This window comes from Rhinopithecus roxellana, chromosome 13 (assembly GCF_007565055.1).
Source record: "Rhinopithecus roxellana isolate Shanxi Qingling chromosome 13, ASM756505v1, whole genome shotgun sequence".
Classification (NCBI taxonomy): Eukaryota; Metazoa; Chordata; class Mammalia; order Primates; family Cercopithecidae; genus Rhinopithecus; species Rhinopithecus roxellana.
In genome coordinates this window covers 60,250,606-60,277,458 of record NC_044561.1, presented here as the reverse complement: position 1 = coordinate 60,277,458, position 26,853 = coordinate 60,250,606, and the positions used below count along the sequence as shown (strand labels likewise).

The 26,853-nt window shown below is 35.8% G+C and overlaps 1 pseudogene; it reads right to left on the bottom strand.

The window, feature by feature from the left end:
• Positions 1–578: 578 nt before the first annotated feature.
• On the bottom strand, positions 579–25,104 carry LOC104654411 (annotated as a pseudogene).
• Between the last annotated feature and the right edge of the window lie 1,749 nt (positions 25,105–26,853).

Genomic DNA, 26,853 nt, shown 5'->3' with positions numbered 1-26,853 from the left:
ATTTCAGGTGTAAACATTTCCATTTATACCTTCATCATGGTCTTCACATGTGGCAACATAAAGACATTAAAATTACTGCGTCAGCAACACAGGCCTATCTACCTTAAAATATGACTCTGTGCCTAATAAAATTTCATAGGTGACACAATGTCTTTTCTCAAAGTAAATCATCTCTCAGCTCTACCTTTTATTTCCTGGAAGCAAGGTATGTTTCTAAGCTGATATAATAAACACATTTTTCCTTTTTTTAATTAGGCTTTGTTGAAATATAATTTACATACTATAGAATTTGTTTTAACATAAAGTTAAAAGATTTTTAGTAAATTTACTGACTTGTGCAGCCATCTCTACAACCCAACTTTCGAGCATTTCCATCACTGCACGATCCCTCATACCCATTAGCAGTCACTACCAGCTTTCAGCCCCACCCAGTTGTAAACATTAATCTACTTTCTGTTCCTATACATTTATCTTTTCTGATGTTTCATGTAAATGGAATTATACAGTATGGTAAACACACTTTTTATCTATTGATTTTTATATTCAACTGGGTTTGACATGTATCCAGAACCAAATGTTTAAATTATCTTTCCAGAAGTTTGAAAATATTTATCTTCCTTGACACTTACTACTCTTTGTTTTCTCTTTCTCATATTGAAAGACATTTTCTTTTAAATGATTACATTCATTCATTTGCTTATTTTTCTCTTGTAGCAGGAGGTCTTTCTTTCCACTCTCAATAGAGCCTCTATGGATATTAATCACTATCTCTTGATCACCCTCTTTCTGATGAACATCATCTAGTTGCTGTTCAAGCCACGGATTTTCACGTTGGAGTTGACATATCCTCTCTTCTACACAGTTCCACTTTCCAGTGGATTTACTCACTTTAGCTTCTGCATTTTGATACATCTCTTTCATTTCCTTTATGTGCTGCTGTGTTGGGCTTAGGTTGTTTTGTACAGTTTCTAAAGCCAATGACTTTTTTCTGAGAGTATCTCTTGTCTTACGGAACTTATCTTTTAAGGTAATTAATTTAATTTGCATTTTAGAAAGTTCAGTAAGAAACTCATTCTCATCTTCTACTTCAGAAATATCAGAAGTCATTTTTACTTGTAGAGAAACGTCTTGTGTTCTCTCTAAAGCAAGTCTTAGGTTTCTTTCTGTTTTCACACTTTCACTGTGTTTACTTATAGCAGCAGCCAGTCTAGCCTGATACGATTCAATTTCAGCTTCCAGTCTTGCCTTGCTTTCTTTTTCCTTCAACAGTTTGGAATTGAGTCCTGTATTCTCCGCCTTGAGATCATGAAGCTCTTGTTCATACTGGAATGTCGTTTTCGTTATTGTTTCCTCATTGAGTTTTACACTCTTTTCAAGGTAAGCATTTATTTCTTTAACAATTTTAATGTCAGTAAGACATTTATTTTCTTTTTCCAGGTTGTCACGTTTCATTGTACATATTTCCTGTCTGAGTATAGCAACACCTGTCTTTAAAATGCAATTTTCATCCATCAGATCTTTCATTTCTTCATGATTACGAAAATCCTAAATAAAACAAAAAAAAGTTTTAGCTAGTACTCAATAAAATAACGTATCATGATTATGATTACCTCTGAAGTGAATGAATAACCTGGACATTCATACACTAACAAGGTTACTGTAAGTGGATGTCCAACTGGAGAAAAAGTTGAAGCAAAACTGAACCTTATAGAGCATAAATTCCCAAAAGTTCAGAAATGTATTTAAAGTCAATGAATTTATAAAAGTAAACACACACACACACACACACATGCACACCAGAGAATTTTTAAGAATATCAGAATTGGAAGAGCCTTTCCCTGAATTACCACAAACCCAAAAGCAAAATTAATGCATTAACAAATTTGACTAAATTAAAATATATCCAAAAAATTGCATTTACACTTTGATATCTAACCCATTCACCACCCTATAGTAAGAACCTTAGTTCACATGGATTTGGACAGATAAAATTTCCCAAAGTTATTACAGTTCTGTTTCACTGACAATATTCTATTGCAATTTGACTCTTTTAACACTTTTAGAGTCAGTTGTAAGAATTACATTTACTAAATCATAAATCTAGACATTATACTAGTCACTCCTATATACATTCATTGATGAGCTCATCTAGTTACCACAATTTTGAAAAAGAAAGGTTAAAAATATAAGCAAGCTACAGGATTTTCCCCAGGACTTCTGACTCTACTTCTAGTTCTCCAACAGATCACAGTTACTTCTGCGATGTAAATATATCAATACAAAACTTTTATTTCAAAACACCAATAGTAAATAAGATAAAATGTATAGAACTCTTCTTAGACTATTATGAGATTATTTGTGATTGCAATAATTTCTGTTCCTTCTTTATAATATTAGGTACAGTAACCAGTATGAAATAGGGGAAAGAAAAAGGAACAATTTTACTGGGAACAAAATTTTTATCAATACGTTATCACTAAGTGCATATTATGGTATATAATTGTTTTCAAAAGCTCTTTGTAATAAAATAATATTCTATGTGGATGCCCAGATTTATAATAAATATTAATAATTGTACCTGTAAGTGTCATCATTCATTTTTAAAAATGAGATAACATTTCTGGTTTGTTTTAGACCTAAATAATATATATTAAATCAAGGGGATATTATAAGTAACATTGCTAAAATAAAGTTTAAAATACAGAATTTTTACCAAAGAGTGATTTACCTGATTTGGAGTATTTCTTACAGTCTTTGGTTTCATCTCTAGTGATTGAACAGTCGGTTCAAGTTGTTTGCTTCACCTTCTTTCTTACTTCTTCTTTCTTACAACTTCTTTCTTCAACTTCTTTCCTTTCTAATTCTTCTCTATTTTTTTTTTGTACAGCATATTAACATTTGCTTTTTCTTCATTTTCTTGTTTTAAGGTGTATCTGCAGATAAAGACATTTATCTTAAAATTCATTTATTATAAAATTCATTTTGTTAAAAAATAAAAAGTTCATCTTCTGATCTACCTCTTCATATGTTACTATCCTAACAAAATTTCTATGTTCTGGATTATTTTTCCTTTCTAGTTCTCAGATATTTAATTTCTCACTTCAACATCTTCAAAAGAATGCATATACTTGAAAAGTAGTAAGGAAAGAATATTCTGCTAAAGTTTGTGTTCCTAGTCCCTCTAGTATATATTATAAAAAAGGATACTGGAGATTATTCAGTAAACTTACAAGTTCAAAATTACCTTTTTAAATCACACAGTCATAATTACTCCCTAATTTAAAAAGATCATTTACAATTAACTAATTTTTTAAAGTTACTATTCATTGACAAGCATATAAGTTCACCAGAAATAAAGTTTAATCTTTATGAAATATTGCAGGTATCTCTCCACATGATTGACAGTGTAAGATGGCACCTTCAGATGTCTTTCACACAAACTATCCGCAGATTACTGTAATCCAAAACTAGGCTAAAGAGTCTAATATATCCATACTTTTTATATTTCTTTCTTAATACTTTCAATTCACCTTGCTATTACATATATTTTATATATTTATTGGCCTATTGTTCATTATGTGTAATATATAATTAATGCCCTTAATAAATGTGTATATGTTTACACAAGTTATGTTTTCCTGTGAAATCTAGTTCCAAAAGTGAAGTTGTCAAGTTCAAGGGATGTCAGGTTATTTGAAATTTTGATACATAGCACTAAGTTACCCTTCAGAAATAATTTACCTATTTCATATACCAACAGTGTGTGAGAATGCCTTTGTCCTCTCATTTGCCAACACTAGTAATTACTTTTTAAATATCAGCATGACTTTTAAAAAGTATCTTATTTTATGTTAATTTGCATTTTTCTGATTACCAGACAGGGCTAAATATCCCTGGTAAAAGTATAAAACTTGTTAATCATAAAGAATATTAGTCTAATTTTGAATTAGTTTATAGCACAATGACAATTATCTGCTGTTAAATACTGCAATAGGTGGCCAGGCACGGTGGCTCACTCCCGTAAACCCAGCATTTTGGGAGGCCGAGGTGGGCAGAACACCTGAGGTCAGGAGTTCGAGACCAGGCTGGCTAACATGGTGAAACCCCATGTCTACTAAAAATACAAACAATTAGCCGGGGCACGGTGGCACATGCCTGTAATCCCAGCTACTATGGAGGCTGAGGCAGGAGAATTGCTTGAAACCGGGAGGCAGAGTTTGCAGTGAGCCAAGATCACACCATTCCACTCCAGCTTGGGCAACAAGAGAGAAACTCCATCTCAAAAAAACAAAAACAAAAACCACCACTACAGGCTTACTTATCATGCTCTTCCTTCACCTCCTTGGGAAACTGCTGAGAATATGTTTTCCCAATCTTCCTTTGTTGGGTTAATCTGCCAGCAGCAGCAGCAGATGTGCAATCACATAGCCTTTCTGATAGTTGTATTTTTTCACTTTTGTTCGTATTATTTCCTTCTTTGACCTTTAATAAAATAATAAATAATAATTATTTTATTCAATAAAAATCACTTTTTCCCTGATTTTTTCACTTGATTCAGGTTGTCACCATTTTAATCATAAAAATATTTTGTGCTTAATTTAATTTTATCATTATACATAACTATTATAATTCTAAGATATTCTTATTTCATCACATTTTTGTAAAGTCTGTTCATTTCTGTTTGAGTGAATAGAAGAATTTTCCAAAATTTCAACAAGGGCTCTTCTCCACTTTGTGCTTTTATTCCCATCCACTGTTCGCTACCTGATATAAGTTTTTATGCTATCTGACTGGCAGAAACAGACAAATAAAAAGACACAGACATAACATATGTCTTCTGTCTTTATCACCTGGATTTTACATGAAATAGCCAGATTAAGAGGATGTGACATTGTAGGGCTTCGGGAACAGGGAAGAAGCTTAAAGAAGCTTTCCCTTTTCTGCACTAAGCTATTCTTTTCCCCACTGTCTTTCATCTCTCTTTTGTTTTTTCATTTGAATCCTGGGATATCAAAAAAGTAAAGGTGCTCTCTGAACTATGGGAACAAAAGTTTGCCACAACACAAAAAGCAGAGTGAAATTGCTGAGCTTCTAGTGCAGAATTCTGGAAAACAAGATGCTTCACAGATTTCACGTTCAATCACCACAAAAGTTTATAGGTGGAAAACATATGGTACAGTTACCTACTTTACCCCATTATCTACTGCTAATGGGAATCAAACCAATCAAGACATATTCAGTGTTTCATCCAAAGCTCCTAAGGTGGCATTCCCTAGCATTTCATGGCACCAAATAATATGATACAATGCCATATTCCTGAATTACATAAATCACCAGATAAATTTATCAAATTAGATATATTAAAAGTCTAACTGAAGCAAAGCAATTTAATGCCTCAGAGGGTGGAAAAAGGCCTCATCTGCTTTACTTGGAAAGAAGTAAATCTCCAGATTGTTGTCTATCTTTAGAACACAATCTACAGAACTCAACTTTCTACTAAAGAGTCAAATGCTAAATTTTTGGTTGAGAAGTTATGCTTCTTATATGATAAAAATCATGCATGTCAAAACTTACCATATTTTATTAAACAACATAATATAAAGGTCTGATTTAACAGAAATATTGGAGAGTGGTAATGTTTTAAAATATGTGGAAATACATATTTGTGTTCAAAAATATTTGAAATAACCATGATGGGACTGTAAGTTCAAACAGTTTGAGAGTTTGAGCTAAGCAGATAAACCTGCATGCATGAAAACACATTAAACAGACTCCTTTGGCTGGGAATATTCGTTGCAACTCTCAAGGCTAGATGTGTTTTTGTGGCTCTTCTCAGTCATCGCTTCCCTCCCATTGTATTCTCATTCTATCATTAAATAATGTAGTTCATCTCTAAATGAATACAGAAAAAAAATAGTCTAGAATCTAGACCTTGTTTCTTCAGCAATTTCTTTCTTTATCTAGTTCAGAAGGTCACATGGTACACGGCTGAATTAGTTTCCCAGTCCATATGCCACTTGGGAGACTGATAATGAGACTTAGGTTGATTAATGAACAAACATTATGAGAACATTCTCCAGAACCATTATTTAGATAGCAGAACTAATCTACTTTGACACATAATTACACATTCAGATAACCCCCTGTAACTGTACACATGAGATTTTCTTGAATAGAAAATTAGACTGAATCAAATAATTGATAAAGAGAAAAAAGAGAAGCATCAAGTGAACCTCTGTATTTTTGAAGTTGAACTGTCTCTTTCTCCAAAGTCAGGAACTCAACTTGTAACATGCCTGAAACCTTGGAATACCTTGCTGTAAGTCTTCTAGCTATACCTTTTATGTTCTCTCACTATGTGGTAGACAATAACTCACATTTTATAATTCAAGATTCACGCTTTTGTAGTTATTAGCACTGGGATTGTCATATAGTGGCTTCTGGAACAAACACTGTATTGGTTTTCCGTTTTTATATGTACCTGTAACAGCAGATTTACTGTGGCTTTCTATCTGAATCATGCTTCATTTCTTTGGGGTGGGTAAACCACAAATCAAAAAGACTTTCAGGATCTCTAGACTGAGGCCAATGCCTAACGTCTCATTTCCAATTAGTGGTATTTGGCTTTATATTTTTTGCCATTTGCATGTTAAACTCTTAATCTCTTTCTTTCAATCATAATTACTGGGTTCCTTAATTTTTCAGTTTCTTTATCATTACAAACGTTTTCTTCATCTGTGTTAGAAACAAGCTATGTGTCCGGTTTGTTATCATTTCTTAGTCTGATCTATTTTCATTTCAATCAAGCTTAGAAGATAACTGGTAACTGTATTTCAGGGACCTGGAGTGTGAATGGAATGAAAAGACATTTGACATGGACTTCCTCTGTCAGGCACTGCCTGGAATGCCACAGAGTTACACCCTCCAGATGCATCTTCCTCCTCAAAATCAGGGACATGATTCATCAGATTAGAGGGCACTCCCTTTAAGTTCATCCCTTTTTACAGTTACTATGGAGGAGCTCTTCCTCAGGGCAAGCAGTAATTTGGGAGTTTTCAAAACTTTCACCAATATTCAGCTTAAACTTGTTTGTAATGAATTTTAAAGGAAGTCCTGAATATACAGATATATTCCCTTTATCACAATTCCTACCCAGTTCTGGTTCCTGAGAAATTTTTTTTCCACAGGTGCACAAATGGGAAACTGATTTGCTTGTTTTGTTTCTCAGATGTCTTTTCTGTCAGAGTGCATGTTTTAAAATTAGCTTTAATCAAGTATAAACAAAGAAATACCAGAAAATAATTTAAATTTAACTGTGAAACTTAATCTATGTGTTGCTACTCTTAAATTATGGGATTGTAACTAAAAAGTGAAAAGTAATTTGCCTTGGCTTAACATAGGAGAAAAACATGAACCAGCAAGCTGAACTGTCAGTGTTTGTTTGGACTAAACTTATTATGTGTTAAATCTACCAGAAATGAATTCAAAGATGATACGTGGTATTATAAAAGCTTCCTCTCTTAAAAAGATGTTACGTCAGCATACTGGTGAGCCCCTACAGTGCATTTATATTTCTGAAGATTAGAAGATTAGAGACTAGGCAAACAAAAAATTATTAAGAGTCAAACTGAACACCAATCAGAAAGAGAAGCAAAATTTTAAGTTCTAATTCAAATGATAAACTATGATAGTGTTATGTATCTAGATAGATTTCTGCTTATATCCACTTCTAATATATTTTAAGTTCTGCTAGTGATAGCAGATGGATTTTTAAAATTTTAGTAATATTTACTATTTATTTATGCTGAAATAAAGTTATTGTTTGTACCCTGACACCAACGGAACCATTCTGCAAGGTATAATTCTCTTAACAGACAACTGGGTGGACTTTTATGACCCCATTCACTCCCTGAACACAAACACTGAAGTCAACTGGCAACCACAAAACAGAATAAATCTTTTAACTCGGCACTGGTGACCAGCAATATGAAACCGCAAAATTTGAAACACTAGCAATGATGACTCCTTTAACATTAGTTTAACTCAGTGGCCATCATTGTTAAATTGTTCATAATTTATATTCCTTAGTAATATGACTCAATATTTCATGTTACCTTCTGTATTATGAGTAAGGTTATAAAAATAAAAGAGTAAGATAATACTGGAAATTTCTTGCCTCGATTCCAAAGGTAAAGACAGTTATGAGTTACCACAGATGGTAGGAATATCTTAAGTTTCGTAAGTGGTTAAATGTTTTAAAAATTAAATATAAAATTATGATCTATTGGATTCTAAAGGTATAGTCTAAAAGGTCATGTCATTTGGACTACGCTTTGTTACTAAAGCAAAAAAAAAAAAACCCAATATTAAACAAGAAACTTAAATTTTTATATACCTGTGGTTGCTTCTTTTCACTTCTTTCAAGCCTTTCTCGCTCTTCCTCTGAAGCCACTAGTAAGTCTTCTTCTGTTGAAAAATTTGTAGGTTTAGTTCAAATGAACTAAGAACAGTTAAATAAACACTATAATCTTTATACAAATAGGGAATAAAATTTCTTTGTATTTTATATTTTGAGAGTTTAAATGAAATATTTACTTCTTTAAGAAATACTTCTAATTATCCAAAACTTTAACAAACTACTTGGGGAGACACTAGATACCACCAGGTTCAAGCCATACACAATTTCAGGGTCACTCACAAATTGTTCCACCCAACATAAATAAACAAAACTGTTGGAAACAAAACAAAATTTTAAAATACACTCAAAATATACAATGTAACACTTTACTGTACTTCATAACAGTATCTTTTTAACAGTTACTAATAATTTGCAAAATTATTGTTGTTTATACTGTAATTAGTGTGCACCCCATTTTTTACATCGCAAATGTTCTACAATTCTGAAAAATGTATTTTCATCTTTTAAGACTCAGAACGTAGGCTGGGCATAATAGCTCACATCTGTAATCCCAGCACTTTGGAAGGCCAAAGTGGGAGAACTGCAGAAGGCCAAGAGTTTAAGACCAGCCTGGGAACCATAGCTAACCTTGACTCGACAAAAAAAAAAAACCTAGGCATGTTGGTATGTGCCTGTAGTCCCAGCTACTCAAGAAGTTTAGGTGAGAAGATCCCTTGAGCCCAGGAGTTTGAGGTTGCACTGAGTCTCGATCATGTCATTGCACTCCACCCTGGGCGATAGAGTAAGAACTTGTCTCCAGTAACAGAAAAAGAAAAGAAAAAAAAAAAGGCTCAGAATGCTATGTGAAGTCTTCCTTGATTCTAGCTATCTTTCTCCATATACACAGGTTTCTGCTTCTTGGGGCTCCCTTAGTACTTTGTCAATTTTTCTAGTGTCACTTTACCACCTCAACTGCACATCATGTCTTTACATGTCGATCCCCTTTGTTGCTAGACTGTAGAAGACAATCTTCTGAATCATCTTTGTATAAACAGTCTTAACTTTGCCAAATAATTAGTTATTGAGTTCCTGTTAAGTGTTAGACACTGGGGTATAAGGAAGGAAAATAAAAGCTGTCAGGGATGGCTTTCCTAAAGATCATGCATGAGCTGAGTCTTAGAGGGTAAGGTTAGCCAGATTAAGTGAAGCAGAGGGCAGGAAAGGGTGAGCACATGCCAGGCAGCACCAAGAGACGGAGAGAAGCCTCCAAGAGCATATGTATTTCTCTGCAAAAGAGGAATGGTGAGAGGGGCATTACCAGCAGCTCAGTAATTCCAGAGAAAAAGGCAGATGGGGAAAGGGCTACAGATGGAGATTTGGGCAGAAGTCAGTTTCTTTTTCTTTTCTTTTTTTGAGACAAGGTCTTACTCTGTCTCCCAGACTGCAGTGTAGTGGCATGATCTCAGCTCACTGCAACCTGGCCTCCCAGGTTCAAGCAATTCTCCTGCCTCAGACTCCCAAAGAGCTGAGATTACCAGCGGGTGCCAGTACCACCTGCTAATTTTTATATTTTTAGTAGAGATGGGGTTTCACCATGTTGGCCAGGCTGGTCTCGAACTCCTGACCTCAAATCATCCACCCGCCTCAGCCTCCCAAAGTGCTGGGATTACAGACATGAGCCACCGTGCCCAATCCAGAAGTCAGTTTCTGAAAGCCTTATATAAACCTTTAATATGCCTGGACATTAGGTATTCAGGAGTGGTTCACAGATCTATTTACATTAGAGATAATTAACTCGAAATACTGTGAAGAGCATAAAATTCTGAGGCATATAAATAAATGAACAAAGATAAAATATAAGGCAATGTTGCAAAGATGATGCAGGCCTGAGGAGATGTTTTTAGAAATATTTAGAATATAAGTATCAGTGGCCATTGTAAGAATGAATTTTTATTGAATGAGTAAGTACATCTATCTGGGTCCCCAAAGAAATACATCCTGCTCATTACCTTACAAAAGTTATCAAATGAGAAGTAAAATAAAACACATAAACTGTTTCAGTTACTTGTATTTACTTTATACTTTTTCTGTTTCAGTTTCACTGTGCTAAGAAAATGCATTTGGGTTTTGTGGTGGTGGTGGTCGTGGTTGTTGTTGTTGTTAGAGATGGAGTTTCGCTCTTGCTGCCCAGGCTGAAGTGCAATGGTGCGATCTCAGCTCACTGCAACCTCTGCCTCTCGGGTTCAAGCTGTTATCCTGCCTCAGCCTCCCGAGTAACTGGGATTACAGGCATGTGCCATCATGCCCAGCTACTTTTGTATTTTTAGTAGAAATGGGTTACTCCATGTTGGTCAGGACAGTCTCAAACTCCCAAACTCAGGTTATCCGCCCACCTCGACCTCCCAAAGTGCTGGGATTACAGGCACAAGCCACCACGCCCCCCACATTTGGGGATTTTGTTTTAAAAGTTCTGCTTCCTGGATCTACCAAGCTCATGAGAAAATAGAAGCAAACAAGTCATTTGCATAGATAAGAAACTTTGGATTTATAGCTTGTCATCGCTACTCTAGAAGATTATCATCATGTTTTATAGAACAAAATGTTAATTCTAGACATAAAGAGAGAAAGAAATTAAAACTATAGGAGTGAAAAAATAATGCATAATTTATTACTGTTCACCTGATCTTATGACTAAGGGCACTGAATTTAACTTGTATGTCAAGTAGACCCCATAGTTCTGCAGTTAATCAATAGACTGAGTGTTCCGGCAGAATTAAATTTGATGCTCATGTGTTATCTTGAAATGATACAGCTCTGATGAAAACCCGTATTCCTAGTGCATGATTATCCATTAAGACAAGGTGATGGAATGTGTGAGTACAGCCGAGGAGACACTACAAGGCAAATGCTCAATGGTTCCCATTAATATTGGAAAAATCAACACTATAATACAGAAAGCCATAGACATCATTTAATATTTGGTTTGGGAAGGTATTTTTAGTGACACTGCATATAATTATACCTAATATTTGCAAAATTAGAGATATAAAAATGAATCAAAGCCACATTGTGTTTGAGTAGGAAATCTGTAGACATCTACTTCATTTTCCAATCCAGCCCCCAAATTCTAAATATAATCATGGTACCCACACTCAAATTTATGGTAAATACTAACCTCAATGAAATTCCTCTTTCTCCTCATTCTCTTTGTTATTTATATGTTGCTTTCCTTAAAGGAAGAATACAAATGCCTTGCTAAGAAGCATTATGTTTGGCTGGAGGCTGCATAAGGGGAGTAAACACAAAGTACATTTGACCACAAAATGACTTTACAAGTCAGAACTACGGTAGCATGAAGCCAACCAAGGGAATCTAGAATAAAATTTTCCATGCTTCTTTCCCTTCCTTGCTCTCTTTCTACTGTGATAGCTGTGATTCACACAGGTAATGAAGAGTATAACTCCCTGATAGAAACACAGCTTCAAGATTAATCCTTTCGTTAACTACGAAGTTCGTGTGTCCAAAGTTTGTGGTCGCTGTCTGATTTTTGATCACTGATGGTGATAGATATTTATCATCAACTCACAACTTCCCAAATTTTTGAAAAGTCTTACTATTGACGGTTCTAGTAGTAGAAATATAATCTAAAATATCTGAAAATAAAGTTTTCAGTTATTAGAATGTAAATAGTAATACAAATTGTAATAAAGTATAAAAATTCTTTCTTCACTGAGACAGTACCATATTGTCCTCTACCCCACAAACACACTACTCCTTCATGGTCTAATGTATTTTACAAGTCCTGCAATTGCTATTAACTCAGACAAGTTTACTTAACTAGAATCTCTCACTTTGTTCTGAGCTTTTGTTATTTACTACAATTTACTTGGAATCACTCAACAATGTCGATTATATATTTTGTTTTCCACGAGAAATTTTTTAATAATTAAGATTCTTCAGAGATAAGAAAATATTTGAATAACTAACTTTGTGCATAAACACATTAAGATTAAATACCCATGACATTATTTTGTGTTTCTGTGTACTAGAGATAAAAACTTCAAAAAACATTTCAATGAATATACATTAAATTAAAAACCGCTTTCATCTTCCCTCAACGCATGAATACCTTCATTATTCAGATATGAAGCCTTAAATATAGACCAAAGATTTGCATAAAATAGCCTTAAAAAATCTTATCTGTAGCCGGCACAGTGGAGGAGTAATCCCAGCACATTGGAAAGCTGAGGTGGGCAGATCACCTGAGGTCAGGAGTTGGAGAGCACCCTGGCCAACATGGTGAAATCCTCTAATAAAAATAGAAAAATTAGCAGAATGTGGTAGCATGTACATGTAGTATCAGCTACTCAGGGGGCTGAGGCAGGAGAATTGCTTGAACTTGAGAGGCAGAGGTTGTAATGAGGCAAGACTGAGCCACTGCACTCCAGCCTGGGTGACAGAGCAAGACTGTCTCAAAAACACAAACCAACAAACACACAAAAACTTAATTGTTCCCATATAAAAATAAGTCTAGTTCACACTAGATCTGAAGCATACACAATGCCGTGAGACAGGACAGAAATATATTTAACAAGTTCTATTCCCGGTTTCTGTATAAATAAAACTGTTGAATTTAAGCTTTTAAGACAAGTCAAGGAAAAGAGCAAAAAAATGTAAAAGCGAAACTTGAAAGTTCATTTCACCATCAAGGACTCATGATCACTAGACATTCATAAACTATATATATTGTTCAAAACATTAGTTCTGAGTTTTGATCTGAGTATCCCTGGAGTTTCAGTTTCACTCAAGGATGTCCAAGAGGTCAAATAAGACAATGCCATTTGCTCTTTTCAGTTTTCTTTTCTGAGAACAGCACAGCAAACTTCTTCAGAGAAATGAATTGTCCTAATTTCAGAGGCTAAAGGCTCATGAATCATAGTTCTAAGGGCATTTATAAACTATGGTGGTGCATGCTTGCATTCTGAACTTTTCAGCTTTAAACTCTCGTATAGTAAACATTAATAGATACAAACTGATTAAACAAAAGCCTTTTTAATCTGACATTATTTTTATTTTTCTTTCTTTCTTCATTTATCAGCAACAGGAGAGTCTAACTAAATGTGGTAAAGTGGTTTAAGGGAATACAATGAAAAGTGTAAAATGAATTAAACCAGAGATAATCATATCAATGTGGATGCATCTGGAAAATATAATACAAAATACACCAAAGAAAGTGGCAGAAAGGTATGTAAAGTGTAGAACCACTCACATACCATTTTAGGACACAAAGAAAAAATTCTGCATACTATTTCTGAGCATCACCATATAGTTAAAGATTTCAAAAGGGCATTGAAATGAAAAACAATCGATTTATGATGTCGGTAGCCTCTACGCAATCACGTTTCAAAAACCTTAACACTAAAAAGTCTCAAAATAACCCTTTTAGAAGACTCTACCAGCTATAAATGAATAAATACTTCCCTAATTTTTAATAATCAAAGATGCCATAACCACACACATACACACACCTATACATACACATACACACACAGTCTGCTCATTTGGAACATCTGATTGGCTTCAGATCATCAGTGTAATAACACTAGCAGCAAGTCACTAAAGTTAAAACAGAAACTGACATGTTAATAAGTAAAGCTTTCCTCTAGGTAAAGATCAGAACTCCAACTAGCATATAACTCACTGGAAATATCCTAGAGTCTCAAAATTCACTGCTTTGAATCCCTGACAAGTATAAAAATTTTATATTGAAAACTTTATGCTATTCAAAACATTGAAACAGAAACATCTGAGTTACAGCTTACATTTTTAAAATCTTTTTTATGCTTCTAAATTTATTTTTATTCAAATATAGATACCAACAATAACATTTATGTCAATGAATTAGGGGTTAGGAATAATGTGAGTACTTTCAATCACTTGATGTACTTATTCCAGCATTCCATTTGTATTCAAAACATACCTGCTCTCAATGTCTGAACATTCTCTTTGTACTGCTCCTTTCACAGCAGGATCCTCCATTTCAGTGCTAGGCTGAAAGGCTTTTAAAAGAAAATGATTCATAAATCATATATATTTTATACAATATGGAGTTAGTGATTCAAAAAATATACATAATTACTTACCTTTAAGGAAGGACGTTTTGCAGGAGGCCCTACAAAGCAAAGGGGATATGTCATCAATTACATGTAAGTATGACAAGGCCAACCAAACATTCATGCAGCATTACTATCAAGCTGAGTTCTCATGCCTGGCTATAAAAATAATTACTTAAGGTTTTGAGGTTCTTCTTGACATCTTCTTTTCATTGCCTAGGACAGCAACATGACAGAAATATGAGGAAAATAGGAATACAGGATTCCTAAAACGCAGTTTACATTTCAATAGTGAGATTATGTTTCTAATGCCTATACCTAAAATAGAAAACCATGGATAGCACCGTGAACACATGGGCTGATGAGGAGAAAAGAGACCATTTAACAGAGGACCAAATCAAACCTGAGGGAATCAATGTCAAAGCTGATGGTGAATGTACAGAGTATTTTCACTCAACACATCAGAGGCATTGCTGCCAGCACACCACAAACAAATTCCCCTGTCCCGTCACTGAGGAAATACACAGTTGAGATGACAGTTCGGATGAATGTGCAATTCACCTCTCATTAAAGAGAGTGTTCTAAATTGATCAGCTAGGGTACACACTTATGAAATGACAGCTAATCAAAATACTCATTTTTCCCATGACCGCATGGGCTACTGTAGCACCTACGTTTCTCCTATCTCCTCGTTTGGCCTTGAATTAGAGCTCCTTGATCCACTCATGCAAGGCAGTCCATAAAACACACCAAGCAAACCGTGTAGAATAAGCTTCCAATATCAAAACATTTATCAAAAAAGAAAACATTGAATTACCACAGACTTGCTGGATATGAATACACTTCCATATTGCAAAATTAGTGCAATATTTATTGAAAATGACAATTTTGGTATTCACAGAATGAATTTTACAATATTACTGCTTCTAAAATTAGCTAAGTTTGGTATATCATCTTACACTGTAAAGGACTTTTATGAAACACCTATCATATCAAAGAACTGACTGTTTCAAAAAAAAATTAGCCAACGCATCTATATGCAACTTAATCACAACTTATTCACTCATGTCAATGAGACTTCTCTCTCTGAGACCTGACAGTTATGAAGTGAGATGAGCTGCTGTGGTTTACCCCAATTCTAGCACTCCCTTCTGCCTCCAGTACTCCCCACAGCAATAACCTCTTTTGTGAGACTGGGTATATGCTGAAGCAACTGGAAGTGCATTGTCTCAAGTTTACTTAGCTTTAACTCCCAAGACCCCAGCAAATGTCTTTCTTTCCTCCGTCCTTGTCCTTTCACAATCCCTCTTTCTTTGAAAAAGTGATTTTTAGATCTGTCGTCCTGATGCTTCCCTTCCTAACTGCTTTTTATGGATAATTGTGACCACTGTTTTCATCTGTATTCAGCAACAGTATAAACCTGTAATCTCTCTTTTCATCTCATTCTCCTTCCCCTATGGCTAGAATTATGCTCAGAAATAAAAGGAAATTAATGCTTTCCCTTGATTCTGTTATTTTTAAAATTGCTGTCCAATGGTTCTTTTTCCAGATTTCTCTAAAGGAAGGCTATTCCCTTGCTATTCAGAGATATGTCCAAGGACCAGCACCAGCATCACCTGAGTATTCATGAGAAAGGCAGAATCGATCAGAATGTGCATTTTGCAGAAGCTCCTCAACTAATTCATGAAAATTTGAATGCCCTGTTCTATACTGATATGCTTCCATATTTGTTTACCCTAGTTGCCCTTTTTGGCCTAGCCTCCATTTCTTCCCTATTATGTCCCTGAATTTAATACTACATTATAAGCCATAGTGTTCCTAATGAACTTTTAATCAGGCAATACCTTCTCTAATTAATTTCTTCTCCATAAATCACTCTTCTTTTCAATTATGTTAACTTGACCTATATGATACTATCCCATGAGGTTACAACATTTTCTGTAAAACTAAATTATAGCCATACATGGCTGACCACTTTTGGTGATGCTCATCTATGGTAGATAAAACACAGGTCTGTGTAGTAAAGTACCTCAATCCTTCATGCCTTCCCAGTAGTGAGGATGACAGCAAGAGTAGGAAAATGTTACTCTAATTCTCTGACACATTTTGGTACTGGAAGCTCACTTTATCTTCTTTCCTATTTCTAACACCATGTTCTTCCCTCTTCTACAGAACGATTTGAGTTTACTACCCTCCATTACATACACCCACATATTTTTTTTTTATTTATTCCATGTACACTCTGCCCTCCTCATTCTTTCTCTTTTATTCATTTCCATTCCCTCTTTCCTGACTTGCCTCAGGTCTTAGAGTGTCTTAAAATGGAACTCATAACTCAGCTCCTTTAGTGGTACTCCCAATAGAATCAACTGCTGACCCTTGGTTAGAGACACAACTTATCACCATTTTACTTCTCCTTTACTTATTATACAGTTAACGGGACATTTTCTTTAGCTATTTGACTATATTAGTGCTTATATTTTAAAAGAAACATTCCATCAAATCACTTTTTAAATAAAATACGAATCTCACCTTCTCCTTTTCCATTGAGTACTCTGTTTCCTTTTTCATGGGAAAGTCCGGGTAAAGGCTCTGACACTTTCTCGAGGACACAATGCTAAGGTAATATCAAGAAAAAGTTTCCATTTTAAAAATTATAATACGTTGCATCAAGAGTTTCTTATCATTCTCTTTTTATGAAACTGGGTCTCACTCTGTCAAACCAGGGGTAGAATGCAGTGACATGATTATGGCTCACTACAGTTTCAACTTCCTGACTTCAAGCAATCTTCCCACCTCAACTTCCCGAACAGCTAGAACTACAGGTGCATACCATCATGTCAGGCTAACGTTTCTATTGTTATTTTTGTAGCGACAAAGCCTCATTATATTGCCCAGGCTGGTCTCAAACTCCTAGGCTCAAGGAAACCTTCTACTTCTGCCTCCCAAAGTGTTGAGATAACCAGTGTGCACCACCACACCCAGCCCTAATCAATTCTTTTAAATAAACCTCAATATTGCCCAGGCATGGTGATTCACACCTGTAATCCCAGCCCTTTGCCAGGCCAAGGTGGGTGGATTGCTTGAGTTCACGAGTTTGAGACCAGCCTGGACAACATAATGAGAACACATCTCTACACAAAAATACAAAAAGGAGTCAGGCTTTATGGTGTGTGCTTGTATCCCAGTTGCTTGGGAGGTTGATGTGGGCGGATCACTTGAGCTTTAGAGGCAGAGACTGTAGTGAGCCAAGATCATGCCACTACACTCCATCCTGGGAAACAGAACAAGACCCTGACTCCACAAAAATTTTGACTTAAAATGTGAGAACAAAGGGAGATACAAACAAAAAACAAGCCTAATTGGTCAATGAAATATGAGCTTAAGCCAAGAAAGAAAATAAACAACATGAAGTACAATAAAGTAAATGGAGAAACAGATCTATAACAGAGCCTTTTGGTCTTTCATATCCCTAATAATATTAATTAATATTTATGCTACAATTAGTTTTTTGTAAGTACTTCTGTGATAGAGTTTATTACTCTAAGATATTCAATTACTTAAATATGGTCAGCTACCACTGAAAGAACATTATTATAACAAAGAGAGAAACCTGGAACTTTCAACTTTCCACCTAGAAAAAGAATTGGTCACCAGAATTCTAAAGAGTCATGTATGGCTTGAAAAGGTAAATTTCATAGAACATGAGTTGGGGCTAATAAAAAGCACAAGAAATGTTAATCTAAAATCACAATGTTAAGATTCCAGTTCAATGATACTTGAAAATACATTGTAATCCTCATTGCTACTGATGACCTATTTCTAATTTATTTCCTTTTTATGTATGGCATAATTTCTCAACATGACACATCAAAACTTACACATCCTTAAATATTAAAAAATAATGCAAATGTAAGCAATATTTTAAAAGTTTAATCGTTAGATACATGAGGTATATTATATTACTTATAACCTTCCATTATATAAAAATTCATTTGTCTATTCAGATTAAGCAACTATTAAGGCTGAATGTCTCATGCCAGTAACCCCAGCACTTTGAGAGACTGAGGCAGACAGAACACTTGAGCCCAACAGTTAAAGATCAGCCTGGGCAACAAGGCAAAACCCTGTCTCTACAAAAACTACAAAAATCAGCTGAGCATGGTGACACAGGTCTATAGTCCTAACTACTTGGATGGCTGAGGTGTGAGGATCACCTAAGCCCAGGAAATGGAGATTGGAGTGAGCCAAGATCTTACCACCGCACTCCCGCCTGGGTTACAGAGTGAATCCCCATCTCAAAAAACAACAATTAAAATGCTTCTTACATGGAAGACTGTATTCTACGTACTCCAGGATACATGCAAATATGTTTACTGACCTCCAGTAGCTCATGGTATTCAGGAGTTTCCAATGATTACTTAAACAACTAAATATAAAAACTTCTGAAACTCGAAATTTCAGAATGTGATATAAGGACTTTGAGTGGTTATTTTATTTCATTTTTTAAGATGTAGTCTTGCTATGTCACCCTGGATGGAGTGCAATGGTGTAATCTTGGCTTGCTGCAACCTCTGCCTCCCGGGTTCAAGCAATTCTCCCTCCTCAGCCTCCTGAGCAGCTGAGAATACAGGCATTCGCCATCATGCCCAGCTAAGTTTTGTGTGTGTGTTTTTTTTTTTTTGAGACAAGCTTTCACCATGTTGGCCAGACTGATCTCGAACTCCTGACCTCAGGTGATCCCCCACCTCGGTCTCCCAAAGTGCTGGGATTACAGGCATGAGCCACTGCCCCTGGCCAAGTAAATATTTTAAATAAACTACAATGACAAAATTATGATGTTAAAAGTCTTACCATATTGGTATAACAAGTCTCTGCTTCTAGAACTGTTTATTTGCAGCAAAATACATATTATTCGATTAGATGAAGTGTTTTATATAAACTCTTCATGGACAACTTACAAAACACAGAAAAATCCCTTTGTGATACAAATTTTGAGAGCATAAATTTAAATTTTTACATTTCCACAATTTATATTTTTAAGACAGATAGTCTTGTTATGTTGCCCAGGCTTTTCTCAAACTCCTGGGCTCAAGCAATCTTCCTGCCTCAAACTTCCAAGTAGCAGGGACCACAAGTCTATACCACCACACTCAGTGATTTTTTTCTGCAATTTTTAATACTATTTTAGTCTCATTACAGAACCAATAATATAAGTAGAGAAACAATCTCTCCTAAAACCTATATGATACCAAAATTGTCAGTTTCCAAGAAAAAAAAGCTCTTGCTATGTGCTCAACAATTTTACAACTAAAACGTCCTGGGGGAGTCCATGATTACTGCAAAATAATTTGATCCACTGAAGATTTATACAGGCATAAATATTATGAAAGTCACTCTCATGTGATTTAAAAGTCAAAGTGTTAGTATTTATCCAAATAAACCTTAATCACATTTCATGTTTCCTCTATTGGAGAAAGCATTTCCTAATGTGATTTTCCTGTCACTACTTACTTTCCAGTTCATTTTTTTCAGCTCACACCCTGTCACAGGACTTATCAATCTTTGTTAGTTACCAAAGTTAAACAAATGCTTTGAATCAACTAGCCACGTGTATGTTTTTCTCTGACCAACTTTCCATTACCACCATAAAACTATGATAGGTATACCACTGCTAAGTTTTAAAAGTAAATACTATGCAAAACTAGATTCAGAGTGAGAAAATTAATTTTACAAGAGACCACTTTACCTTAGTAGCAACACTTAAGTCTTCATCATCTGATGCAGGCAATGAATCCACACACAGATCATGGAAAATGCTTGAGAGCAAAAATGTACAATGAAAATGAGCAAGCTGATTTCTTTACAATTTTTTAAACTGCCAGTTTATATCCAGCTTCCCCTTCAAAAAAGGAAAAGATAACCTGGGGAAAGGTCAGTGATCTACATATTAAATAATGATTTTTGATACAATTAAAATATGTCCTCTGTAGTAAAAGATTTTAGTTACCTATTTCTGCCTCCACCTGTCTAAATCTATAAAATATTCAATGAAAACTGACTTTGAGCTCTATAACAAACAGTGACAGTCAATATGTTGGCAGAGCCTGACAATAATTTACCCTCACAAATTATCTCTCCTGAAGCTGAACTTAAAATTCAATTAATGGATGACATACATTTTGTTACCTAATCTGGAAGAAAACCGATGACCTAAAACAAGGTAGAGCGATCCACTGTCTCTTGTCCATGATCTACCTCTGGTTAAAAGACTCATCTGCATCACTTCAAAATGGCAGTCTTGAGTCCTCAGCAAGGAAACCACTTAGAGATTTTTTTTTTTTTTTTTTTTTTTTTTTTTTTTTTTTTTTTTTTTGAGACGGAGTCTCGCTCTGTCACCCAGGCTGGAGTGCTGTGGCCGGATCTCAGCTCACTGCAAGCTCCGCCTCCCGGGTTCACGCCATTCTCCTGCCTCAGCCTCCCGGGTAGCGGGGACTACAGGCGCCGCCACGTCGTCCGGCTAGTTTTTTTTGTATTTTTTAGTAGAGACGGGGTTTCACCGTGTTAGCCAGGATGGTCTCGATCTCCTGACCTCGTGATCCGCCCGTCTCGGCCTCCCAAAGTGCTGGGATTACAGGCTTGAGCCACCGCACCCGGCCAGGAAACCACTTAGGAAGGTCCTATTGCTTTCCTTTGCCCTAAATCAGTACAGGGCATCCCCTGCAATATTTGAAATGTATGAAAGCTAAATGTACAAAAATCAAATAACAAAAGTGTATATTCTTACTGAGAATACTTTGCCCAGAAAGACTAAAACATTAACAATAATAAAATTCCATTATTTCCACTCTATAGGTCCTGCCTTATTCAGATCCACATAAACTAACAAGCCCTTAAAGATTTTCATAGGTGCTCACACACCCAAGGAGAGAGCCTGCTGGAAAAACAGAGTCCTGCTAGTTGTGTCTCTATTTCCCTAAGTACTATCTAAATATCTGCCTTCCTATGGGCTCCCGCTTCCAGATTCCACTTCTGCAAGGCTCCACAGAAGTTTCCAATCTTCAAATCTTCAGTCTATGAAAGCACAGATTCCTGAAAGGATGGCCTCAAATGACCAAGTGTAGGAGCCCTCTATATCCCTGCTCCTGAAAAACAAGCTAGCTGGAATCTCCATCACCTGCCCCCAGCACAGACACACTACCAAAGTCCCAACTGAACTCCATGAATGATTTGCCAGCCAATCATGCCCCTGACCCAGCCTACATGAATAAGGGAAGGACATCAATGAATTGGGAGAAGAGGCAGAGGTGAGGAGACCACCTGTCCTGGGCCACAGATCTGTGTAGTTCAGCAGTCTCCAGTCCCTTAGTATTCCAGGGGCTCTAAGGAGCTCTGTAAGTCAGGATGGAAGTAGATGATACCACATTTCTATCTGCTGTAGACACTGCTCCCAGTGTCTCAAAATGTTTTAGCATCTTTCAGTAAAAATCTTCCAAGTTTGTCAGTCCTTGATAAATAAAAAAAGCAGCAAATTTTTTAGAGCTCCTTTGAATCTTCTATTTTAATGTGCCTTTGTAGATAATTCCCAACATCTTGTGTGTCCGTCATCTTTATAATTTATTGATAAGTGTTTCTCTTCAAACTTGGCCTTCCTCTGCTCATTCCATTCTTACCCAATTTCATTGGGTTCACTAGCTAATTCCACCTTCATTCTATCCACTGGGTGCAAGAGACTCACTCCTGTTTGTATTATTAAACACACGCCAATAGGATATGAAAAGAAGGAAGAGTACTGGGCTTTAAAATGAGTACGAATCTCATTTCTGCCAATTCCTATGTTTAAAAAAAAAAAACCATCCTAATCTTTTTGAGTCTCAAGTTCTCTATCTAAAGAATCACTTCACCAGAATATTCAACACACGTGAAAATACTACAAGGTATTTTAATTCATTCTAAGATTCCTTAAAATTCTGTAATTCTATGTGCTTTTGATTCTGTCTATAGGAAAACTGGGAATACATAGCAGAATTTGAAAAAAATAATAGAATAAAAGAAACACCAAAAAAAAGCAGAGAAGAAAGTTTTAAAAATCAATACAAGACTATAGAAAATTCATGGAAAAAGAAACAAGACTAAAAAAGTATTATGGAAGTAAGCAAAAATACTAGCCTAAATGGAAAACAAAACCGGGAAATCAAATAATTTCTAAGGCTTGCCTAAATTTGATTTTGTAAAACTTATAGTCCTATGGTCATAGCTAAGTAAGACCTGCCCTAAAGCCTTTGATGGTAAAAGTAAGATACTGGTTACCACTGAAATTGTCAAACTTATCAGGACAAACTCTTGGACTAACCACATTCTAATGATAACCTTAAATGAGAGTTGAAGGTATTTAAACTCTCATTAATTTAGACATTAAATTAATGAATTGGATTAATCTGATTCAGACCTATGCCTTGATCCAAGTGCTACACAGATGTATATTGATCTATGCTGAGGAGCAAGAGAAGGGATTTGGAAGGCAGGTAGGCTGATGATCAAAGTGGGCCAGCGACTTTGTTAACTATGGATGGGATCATGAGCCAATTAATCAACTGCTCTAATCCATAGTTGTTTATTTAATAAACAGTAGCTTACAGAAACACAGATGTTGTGATGGCTTTATGAGATGATAAATGCATAGACCATAATAGGATGTCCAGCCCAGACTACGACACTCAACAGATACTAGTTTCTTCCATCTATATTTCCTTAGTTAACATAATTTTTAAATCTATAAAATCCTACCTGACTGCAGATTCATCAGAACTTCCAACATCTATTAAAGAAAAAGGCAAAATGCATTTTAAATCAATAATAAATATACAGAATATTAAAAGCAAAATAATGCACAGTGATGCACGCCTGTAATCAAAACTACTTGAGAGGCTGAGGCAGGAGGATCACCTGAGGAAGCCAGAAGTTTGAGACCAGCTTGGGAAACATAGTAAGACTCTACCTTCATTAAAAAAATTGTGCACACTTGTGTGTATGCTTTAGATCCTGTTGTTGTTGTTTTGTTTTGGTTTGTTTTTGTAAAGCATAGGACTGATGCTTTGTTACAAAGAATTCCTTTGGGAGCATGCCAGGGACCTTATTAGAATTAACATTAATTATACCTATTGGTAGGTAATTAATGCATTAAGAACTGCTACTTCCCTTTGTATTTATTAAAAGCAAAGAAGAATAAATTTATTAAAATTTGGTATCTACAAGTGAACTGCAGTATACAAGTCATCCTAGTCAAACCGTATGAGATTGAGTAAAAATGTTATTGTTAGCAGAACAGGTGTGATGAGTCAACAGTGCCAAAGAGCATGATTTCTGGACCAAAACATGAGGGGCAGTTAAAACAGAGTATACAGTAGTACCCCTTATCCATTATATGTGCAGAAAGACATACTTGACATGGTTTTCTCTGCTGTTACACCACAGCAACAATCATCAACAAAGAAGGCTTCTGTGACCAAATATGTGGAGAGTTTTTCCCCACCAACAAGCAAGCAATCATTTCTGCTGATGACACAATTCAATTTTCACACTCTGTCTGCAGATAACATCAGATTTATTTTAATTTATAAATTAAAGTTTACCCTAGATATGTATGTATAGGAAAAAACAGTTTGTGATTCAGTACTATTCGTAGTTCCATGCATCCACTGGGGGCACTGGAATGTATCTCCTGTAGTTAACGGGGAACTACTGTACTTATTTTGTTATAATGCAACACAGCCTCTCTAGCTCTTCAGTTCAAACTGTTCAGTTTAGGATAAAACACCCTATCACCAGAAGCCAGCAAAACATAGGAATCAGATCAGAAACAGGAATCCTTGCAAAGACTTTCCAGCTGCTAGTGGAAAAGAGATCAGAAAAGATCAACGTGTTACTCTGGCTACTACTCTTTGGGGAAGGTGCTGGGTGGTTTACTTTGTTATAGCTATTTGCTCTGCCTTATGTATAACAAGGCCCAAATTCACCTGCCATTTTACCTCCCACAGAAAAACCACTGGAAATATTACTCCTTTAAGAGCTTATCCACTACAAACCACACCTCACATTCAGAGAGAAGCTTAAGAAACACTGGGGAGGTGTGGCAGGCTGCCAGGCAGTACTATATGATGTTAAAATATGTAGAAAGAAAACCATATCAATGCCCTTTTACTACCAGAATGTTCCAATGCTTGCCCTTCTCCCTAGTAAGGGAAAAAATTCTTTTTCACCTTACATAAAGCAAAACTCTCTTGCCATCCCTCATGACAGAATCTAGCTGTAGGTGAGTCATGTCATTATAATAGCCTGTTGTCAAACTTATCCCTCAAAGGAAGAGGATCAGTGAGGAACCTATGTATTTAGCTACAGCATTCACTGTCTGCTCTTATTTCTAACCGAAGGTAAGTAAGAAAAACATTGTGATTCCAGTTTTATAAAGTACAACCCCTGGAACTTCTCCCCTTTCACTGCTAGAGAGTCTATCTGGACCCACCTCATACAGCAAGAGGCCCCAGTTTGTGCTGTGTGGTACTGCATGGTGTCCTTTTCCTCAACCCTTTCCATTATGTGGCAAATACCTATACAAATCATTTTTCTAAGTATGTAAAGCATATGTCATCAGCATATATCATTCTTTATAATGATAAAGAAGCAAAGGAAAAACAAAAGGACAAAGTACATCTTAAATGACTACTTTCAATTACGACGGAGCTTTTTTTAACTATTCAAAAAGATACCCAATGTATTATTCCAACTATATGACTCTTCTGAAAAAAGTAAAATCATGACGACAGAGTAAAGATCAATGGTTGCCAGGAGTTGCCAGGGAGAAAGTGAGAGATGAACAGGCATATTATAGAGAATTTTTAGGGCAGTGAAACTGTTCTGTCAATAATATTACAATAATAGATACATATCATCATACATTTGTCCAAATTCACAGAACGTACAGCATCAAGAGTGAAGCCTGAAGTAAACTATGAACTTTGAGTGATTAGAATGTGTCAATGTAGGTTCATCAGTTGTAACAAATGTACCACTCTGGTGGAAAATAGTAATAATAGGGGAGGCTACGCATGTGTGGGAGGCATGGAGCATATGAGAAATCTCTGTACCTTCCTCTCAATTTTGCTGTGAACCTAAAACTGCTCTAAGAAATAAAGTTACTGACTTAAAAAAGATATTAACAGGTGGGCACGGTGGCTCATGCCTGTAATCTCGGCACTTTGGAAGGCAGAGGTGGGTGGATCACCTGAGGTCAGGAGTTCAAGACCAGCCTGGCCAACATGGTGAAACCTCGTCTCTACTAAAAATACAAAAATTAGCCAGGCATGGTGGCAGGCTCCTGTAATTTCAGCTACTCAGGAGGCTGAGACAGGAGAATCGCTTGAACCCAGGAAGTGGAGGTTGCAGTTAGCCAACATCCTGCTACTGCACTCCAGCCTGGGTGACAGTGAGATTCCGTCTCAAAACAAACAAACAAACAAGCACACAAACAAACAAAAAAGGATATTCATTGTCTATGCATCCCAGGATCTCCACAGCAAAAATTAAAAAAAAAAAAGATGGCCAGTTGCAGTGGCTCATGCCTGTAATCCCAGCCCTTTGGGAGGCCAAGGCGGGTGGATCACCTGAGGTCAAGAGTTTGAGACCAGACTGACCAACATGGTGAAACCTCATCTCTACTAAATACAAAAAATTAGCCGAGCATGGTGGTGCATGCCTGTAGTCCCAGGTACTTGGGAGGCCGAAGCAGGAGAATCGCTTGAACCCAGGAGATGGAGGTTACAGTGAGCTGAGATTGTGTCATTGCACTGCAGCCTGGGCAATGAGAGCTAAACTCTGTCTCAAAAATAAAAACAAAAAATAAAGGATATTCACTGAACCTGTTGTTATAATATATTTAAGCAAGACACAGTGACCCTAAAAATTAGAGATCATTGAAGATGAAAGTAACAGCATGTCGTCATTATTTTACAAGTATATATGATAAATAAATAAATTTAATTGCATGCATAGGCAAGAAAATATTGATAAAATGATTGAATATTTTATCTTATTTCATAATTCTAAACAGGGATTTAGCACAATATGAAAACTAGATTATTCATGTAATCAAAATAAAAGACCATTTTTATTCTAATTTTAACTCGGAAATTATGCTTATTTAACATTTTACTGAAAGATTAATGAGTTAAAAAGGACAGATTATAATTACCTAACATTGCTATGGTAACTTACATACAAATACCTATTAGTCACCAAAAGTCAAAAAAGCAACTAGCTTTACAACTTCAGATGGATCATACAACA